Below are 8424 nucleotides of genomic sequence, written 5' to 3' on the forward strand. Positions count from 1 at the left end.
AAAGTGTTTCTGATGAGATTTTGGGACTCTCGGGATGGCAATATTGTTTGAATGTGAGAGGGCTAAAGAAAGCTACAGTCTCGCAGGCCTCTTTCAGCTCTGAGGTTTTATTTTCATATTTGCAAATTTATACACATTGATTGTCTGGTGTAATTTTTTCTTTAATGAGAATATGTTTCGTATATGCTACTGTAACTGCGAAAATGATAAACACAGTACCGCACAACAAGCAATAGAGAAGCATTAAACTATGCAAACAGTTTTAACATAATCCATTTTTTTAGGGAGTGAATGAGTTTAATTGGCTTTAATGTCACATACGAATTATCAGCATCTTGGTTTTCTCATCCATCTCTCAGCAGTGGTTCACCACCTTTGAACTTTCACCCATTTTACCCATTCCGGATTTATTTATTCCAGTTGTTCATTTTTAAACAATAATTGTATTTTCCAGAGGAAGGTTTTTATCTCTGAATAGGGTTGTGTGTCTGTGTGCATATGAGCGGGAGAAAGTGGGGGGGGGGGACAGCTGTCACACACAATCTGTGTCAGAATCCTCTTCTGTGAGAGCTAAATTAGGCCTGTCCCACATGGACGCTCCTTAAAGACACCTCCATAGCAGTGTACACATAGCTCAAACATCCATTTCATGGTTCAGGGCATCAGTGTCAGCTTTAACCTTCAGCTCTGACTATCAATCTTTATAATTCTACACAAATCTGTGCAAATACAACCTAGAAATTTGCACAAACGTGTGCCATTGGTTGAGCCGGTCACCAGCTTCGACTGGCTCCTGGGGATGTTTAGTAGGCTTCATCAAATGTAATGCTTGTAAAATTTCTCAACAAATTGTACGTCATAGCAGAAAATATTTTAACATGAACATAAAAGTATGTTCTATTTTATTATATTCTATTCATGGAATCAAACAGAACAATTATGTTAATTTCTGTTCTGTTCGAAGGTAGAATTGATGTTCTGTTCTATTTGTGAAAGAAAATCTGTTTTAAACAGGACCTACTCTATTTTTAAAATATCCTGTTCTATGCTATTAACATGGGATTCTCTGTTGAATTCCGTTCAGTTCACTGAACACCGTCTGATGAATTGAGAATGTTCTATTCTATTCTACTGAACAAACAGTATCTAAGAATGAAAAGATGGATTAATTATATTCTGTTATTATAACATAGAACTCTAATATGCTGTTCAGTTCATTGAATACAGTCTGATGAACTTGGAGGGGTTCATTCTATTCTATTCTATTCTATTCTACTCTATTCTATCAAAGGAACAATGTCTGCTAATAAATAGTTGGATTATATTCTATTCTATTCACATACAGTATCAAACATTTTTCAATTAACAGAAAAAATTAAACTGGGCTTATTCATATTCATATTCTTATAATTGTTTTTTTAAAAGGCAATGAAAGTAATAATATTTACACTGACACTAAAGTACTATGTTGGTGAAAGAACAGTTTATTCTAATTATTATTATCTTACTGTTTACTGTCTATTTGTATTTTTTATTGATTTATTAAAATATATTTTTTTCTGAAAGCAATAAGCTGTTTAAGGATGTGTTTTCAGTGACTGTAAGGGCGGAACACCTTGCTTTATTCTAGGCATGACTTCACATTTTATCAGTGCTTGAAATCAGGTTAACAAATAATTATTCATTATTTTATTTTATTTTTTGGTCAGAAATGTGTAACGTGGAGGTGTGTTTATTTTGGCGCTGATATGCCGTATGATTTACAGCCTCTACAGTGTGACAGGAGACATGTTGAGGCAAAGACACCATCACACCACTGACAAACGGCTTCATAAGGAGAGAGAGAGATCTAAAACAGACAGAGAGGGGGTCTACTATTGCTTTATACATCACAAAAATAAAGCATTCCCCCGGGCTGTCACTTCAGAATTTCTTCCCAAGGACAGAGAGGACCAAAAACTTCGATCTGCTTGTTTGTGGTAATTAGAAGCCAAATGGTCTTGTAAATTCTTTAAGATGCTGTAAGGGGTTTAAGAGGTCAGGGGAGGATTATACTAGCTGTTGGACAGTCTGGGAAAAGACTGTACATAGACTGAATAAGAGTAGAAAACTGCACTACAGTAGCTAATTTTCCTTCTTTGTTTGAATGTTCATCTGAAGTTAATTTTAAATTAGCATTTTACAAACTCATTTGTGATGTTTGACATCATATTTTCATTTGGTCTGGCTATATACATGCATTAGGTATAATAAACAACAATAAAGATTGTTTTTTTTTTAAAGGCATGTAAATTGCTATTGTTTTGTTCTCTAAGTTCAAGTTAATTGGGGCAATATTGTAGTATACAATTTCTATTGTGATTGTCAATTCATTAAATAATGTTACTTTGACAAGTTAAAAATTTATTAACATGCAGCATTTTACATTAACCTAGATTTACACATCCGGTAAAACTATTGTATATTGCTATTTCATAATACCTAACACATTAATGAATTAAACCTAGTTGTAAAATTGTTACCTTCAAAAAATAATCACTAAATGAAGTGAATACCCGAAATGAATAGGCTGTTCCTCTATTATCTAAGTGCTCCTTTATATGTCCTTTTCAGTTGTAAAGGGGAATGGCCTGAACGCTGCATCAGATCATTGCCTACCATGGGACTAATCTTACAAGACTAATGTCCTCTCTGTGTTCGGATTAAAACCATTGCTCATCTTACTTAAAGGATTAGTGCACCAAAAAATTTAATTCTATCATTATATACTCTCATGTCATTCAAAACCCTGGAGCTCAGCCTTCAAGGTTACGGACAACTGGAGTAGGGGGCACCATCTCACTCTCATGCCCGAGAGGGTGAGGCCACGTTGGGCCTGGGTCGCTTGAAAAAGTCCCTAGAGCTCAGCCCCCATGGTAACAGAGAACTGGAGTGGGGGGCGCCGTCTTACCCTCATGCCCAGGAGAGGGAGGCCACATTGGGCCTACATCGCTTTTTTCATATGTGGAATAAATCTTACATCTTTTTGTTTGTTTGTTTGTTTGTTTGTTTTAGTTTGCTCTTTCAATGCAATTATAGTGAATGGTGAATATCTATCATCATTATATTTTAAAATGCAGTTTATTCAACAACATTTTACTCTTTGTTGAGTAGAAAATTGTTTAACATTCACTTTCTTTTGATCAATTTAATGCAGTCTTTTTGAATAAAAGTAAAGACAAACTTTGTTAACACTTTTGGGACCAATTCTCAGTATTAACTTGCATATTAGCATGGCTATTATTAACATATTAGCTTAGTTTATTAGCACTTATAAAGCACATATTCTGCATGACCATATTTGTCTTACCCTATACCGAAACTAAACAACTACCTAACTAACTATTAATAAGCAGCGAATGATTATTATTTTGTTTATTAAAGGCACAAGTTATTATTAATGGTTGTTAATAGCGAGAATTGGACCTTGAAATAAAGTGTGACCGTATAAAATCTTACTGAAAACTGAAAGTCTACATATTTTAAAAGTTATGTGTTTTGGCAACATGTGGTTTTAACAGCATACCAATAAACCTTGGAGAAACTGTAAATGTGAAAAGAAATATGACTATTACATTATTGTCATTATACACAATATAATGCCAGGAGAGTAGTCCAGACAAAAATACACTCTGAGGTGATTTAGCAAGAAAGCGCTCATTGAATAAGAGGTGTGTGTGTGTGTGTGTGTGTGTGTGTGTGTGTGTGCGCAAGGCTGGCTGTTAGTACAAAGACCTTGTGAATTAAGTGTTAGAGAAGCATCACAGGAGAGAGCTTTAATCAACATTTAATCAACAAATGTTTAATCAACAGATTTAGAGCACAGGATACATTTCAAACAAAGAGCTGGTACATTGCACTCTTCAAACAACACGTTACAAAGAAATTTGTTAAAACATACTCTGCAAGAAACTTGTGGAAAGCTGACTTCATCCAGTAAATACACATTGAACAGGCATAACATTAAACCAGGTTAAGTGAATTTTCAAAGGAAAGTTTATTCTATCCTGACATTCTGACTGATCTCTACATCTATTGGGATGAAAGAAGAGGTCAATTTATGAGGATAATCACACCTAATTTAAAATCTGTGTGGTGAGATAGAGAAACTTTTAGCGGGCAAATGATCCAAAGTCCTCTGGACTTCAAAGTCAGAGTGAATGGAAAGAACAGAGACGAGGAAGTGCGAGAGCTGGGTTCAAATGAAGTTCATGAGTTTAAATGAACTGTAGACATGTTTTTGGGAAGCATGAGACACTGTATGACTACACAGATGGATATTTGTCATTTGCTGACGTATACGTGAGAGATTACAGGGTCAAAATCTGCCTGCTGAAAATGGTTCATCTCTAAGTGATGAGTTACAGTACGTCAAGCACTCATCTCACTTTCAGCTTGATACCTTTGGCCATCCCTCGCTCTCTCTTTCTCCTCCAGATGTTAAGTGATTTCTCTCCGAGTCCGACTCATAGCACAACTCAAACTTGCTCAGGAAAAGGGTTAATTCTGTAAAAAGTTATCTAAGTTGCAGTGTCTTTCGTTCTCTCTCATTTTGTGTTTCTCTCTTGGTTGTAACCAAAGTCTGTTAGTCTGGGCTTTCTCAGGTACTAATGAGAGGACGTCTATCTCATGATTACAGGAGAAATCACCAGTTTCCCATTTCAACACGGTCTCTGTGATCCGCATAAAAACAAGAGTCTTTTCATGATGTCTTCCCAAGAAACCCATTCTGTTTTGTTTGTTGTTTTTATACTTCCATTCTGGTCTTTTTCCCCCCACCCTCTTTGATGGGTTTTTTAATGTGCATACAGTATGTGACTGAATCATGGGATTTCCTCTCTCTTTTGAGTTGAGGAGAAATAATTGATTAAACCCAGAGGTTTTATTCTGATGAGTCTTATGACTTTCACCATTGGTCACACTGAAGCTTAAACTGTAAACTTCTCAGGGAGTGCACAGAATATCATATGATCCCATGCTTATCCATTTACAGTACATCTACACATAAACGTATATTCAGGGATATTCTGTATCCTTAAGACAACAGGCATCAGATAAACCCTCCCTGGAGTAAGAGAGAGAAATATAAAATAATCCTCATGCATTCTCCATTATAAATACCTATAAATCAGTGCTAACCATTCTAAGGCCGAGTGGTGGCCCAATTTATGACTTTCATTTCGGATTGTCAGACTCTATCAGTCTTTCTATCAGTTGCAATATTTCATGTTTCCCATCATCCTTTTTTTAGGCCTATGCATTTCCTTCAATCTTTCTCAAATACAACCTTCAGCATTTTTTAGAGAGCACATTATAGTGAAGACTTGAAAGCTTGTTAGAATAACTCCCTCAATGGAGGACCAAAAGATTTTCATCAGCAGTAGCCATTTACTGATATTTTTCCAACTTATTTTATTTTTATTTTTATTTTAGAAGACATTAGGAATTAAATGAGAGTGTAAATGAAGAGTAGAATAATGACAGAATTTTTGTATTTGTTTTAACTAACTGCATTAAAAAAAAAAAAGATGGTTTGGACTTTAAGGCTTTTTATTATTATTATTAAATTTGTAACAGCCTCAAATTATCAATTTTTATCAATTTTCTCAAATTATATTTTTGTTTTGTTTTAAATGTATTGTAATATATTTCCTAATTAATCTAAAACCTAATATTTGTTTTTAATTTAATCTAAAAAATTTAAATAAAGACCATATACTGTTATATTTTCTTTAGACAGAGGCTAAAATATTAATTAATGTCTGTCAGTAAATTATGTTTTGGATTTATACTAAAGAATTTCACCATAAAGAAAAACAAAATTAGCTGTAACATCAAAGTAGAATTTAAAAGTAAAAGCAAAACCAAAAGGGGCAGAGAGAGGGGCAGAAAAATAGGCTATATAAAAATATACATTTGAATAAATATATTACTGCAGGCAGTTATCCATATTTGTTTACTATCAGAATACTATTAAAATAATCTATGAGAAGTGTTACAGTATTTGCTTTTACACGAACAAAATTTAAAGAGAAAAAAAAGTTTTAAATAACACAGTCATATGTGTGTTTGTGTGTGTGTATGTGTGTGCCTTTTATAGTGTATTTGTATTTAATTCAATTTTCTTGCTTCTTCTAATCAACAGTTCTTGCACTCTGTACTATAACAGCTTTTTGCTCACATCTCAGTGATTATAAGTTCTGCATCTCACTTCTGTGGGTTGACACTTACTACTCCCTAAAACTGATTTGGCACTTTTTTTCCTTAGGTTTTTCGGCATTCTTTTCCAGTTCTTGATAGCCCAATTGTTTTGTCTGCCTGCCTGTCTGTTTCTCTCTCTTCCTGTTCCCCATTCTCTGGTTCAGTGTGTGTCATGCCCTGCTGTCTCCGGCTCTCAGGAAGGGAAAAGCAGACAGTGCAGCTGCAGCACTTTTTCTGCTGCATCAGGGAATATCTCAAAGAAATCACCCCAGTATATACACACACACACACACACACACTCCATCATCATTTCATTTGACTTTATACACATAACAAAACTCAAGAAGAGTGCTTGCTTGACACGCATGCCATGCTCTTATGTTTGAGCTTATGTTTGATGTGCTCTGTATGTGTGTTGATTAATATCAGTGACTAACTGTGGAGGCAGTTCTATTTTGTTATCTGAAATATAATTATTATTAGCTTAATTTGCTTTCCTCTACCAAAGATTGTTCTTTACTTCTTTAAATGCCTCCACAGTAGTCTAGGCTTGAGTTGTTTTGATGTACCAAAGGCAGTCCATGGGTCAGAGAAGACGAGTGTGAAACAAGAAGTGTTGTTTCTAGAGTCCCTATAACCTAGTTTTTAAAAAGGCGATTTGCATTAAACACACATCTTTGAGGCACATAGATAACTTAAATGGACACATTTGTTGAACATGTGTTATGATTGGTCCTTTCCTGTGTTTGAGGGTTCCTTAGTTAGAGATCACACATAACTGCAGCTTGTCATCCGCTCATCAGGACATCTCTTATTCCCTGTGATAGTCTCAGTGCTTTCCTTTATTCCCCAAAGTGTGTCCCTGTAATAGTGTTTGTGATCGCTCACCTGGGACCCAGTATCATCTGTGATATTAGCCATTCATCCTCTTTGAGCATTTATGAGACGTTGTGTGTCTGCATACCTACCTGTATTACTCACCTCAGTATCCCCGTCCTCACAATAAATCCTGGTTTGTAGAGTGATACCACAAGTAATCCTTTTTTAATTTCCCATCTGCCATCCTCCTCTGATTTCCTTTTCATGTGCTGCTGAGCTCATCATCACATGCTGAAAAACACACATCCACACACAACACAGCTGTGCTTTCACAAAAAAACTTTTTGCACGACCTTTCTAGTTTAGATGATCTGAGCATGTCAACACACTCTCTCTCTGTGTGTGTGTGTGTGTGTGTGTGTGTCTGTTTGTGTGTGTCTGTGTGTGTGTGTGTGTGTGTGTGTGTGTGTGTGTGTGTGTGTGTGTGTGTGTGTGTGTGTGTGTGTAACCAGAGGCTGGATGATTTCGGGTCCCAGTGAAACTCCCATCAGGAAGCCTGGGGTGAACCACCTCCATGGAGATGTTACACTTGTGTGAATAGTCACTTCAGATGAAGGGATCACTCTCACATACAGCTCATCCATTGAGGTTCATTACATTTGAGTATTCATGTTTAGACACACTTGCTGGTACAGATGAGGAAACATGTGGTTGTGTAATTTGCTCATAGATGGAATGACCCTCAGGGTTGAGGGGTCATGTGTCATTCTGTTAGCTCCAAGTGCTTCAAGGGCTTAACTCATTTCAGTTCTAGAATATCTCATTCTGATTGGTCAGCTATGTCTGGTGATTGTGGAGGCCATTGGAGTAAAGTGAACTCATTGTCATGTTCAAGAAACCAGTCTGAGATGATTCGAGCTTTGTGACATGGTGCATTATCCTGCTGGAAGTAGCCATCAGAAGATGGGTACACTGTAGTCATAAAGGGATGGACATGGTCAGCAACAATACTCAAGAAGGCCGTGGTGTTTAAATGATGCTCAGTTGGTACGAAGGGGCCCAAAGTGTGCCAAGAAAACATCCCTGTATATCAAAAATACAGAAAGAAAAACAGTAATATTGTAAAATATTATTACAGTTTAAAATAATGAAATGTAGAAAAAAACTACATTTATTACTGTTACATTTATTCTTGTGATGTCAAAGCTGAATTTTCATTGGCCATTACTCCAGTCTCCAGTGTCACATGATCCTTCAGATCATTATCATATGCTGATTTATTATCAATGTTAATAAGCAGCAATTGTGTTTTAGAACCTGTGATAATTTTTTAAAGGATTCTTTGATGAATAAAAAGTTAAAAAG

The sequence above is a fragment of the Carassius gibelio genome, chromosome B9 (genome assembly GCF_023724105.1).
Source record: "Carassius gibelio isolate Cgi1373 ecotype wild population from Czech Republic chromosome B9, carGib1.2-hapl.c, whole genome shotgun sequence".
In the NCBI taxonomy this organism is placed as follows: domain Eukaryota; kingdom Metazoa; phylum Chordata; class Actinopteri; order Cypriniformes; family Cyprinidae; genus Carassius; species Carassius gibelio.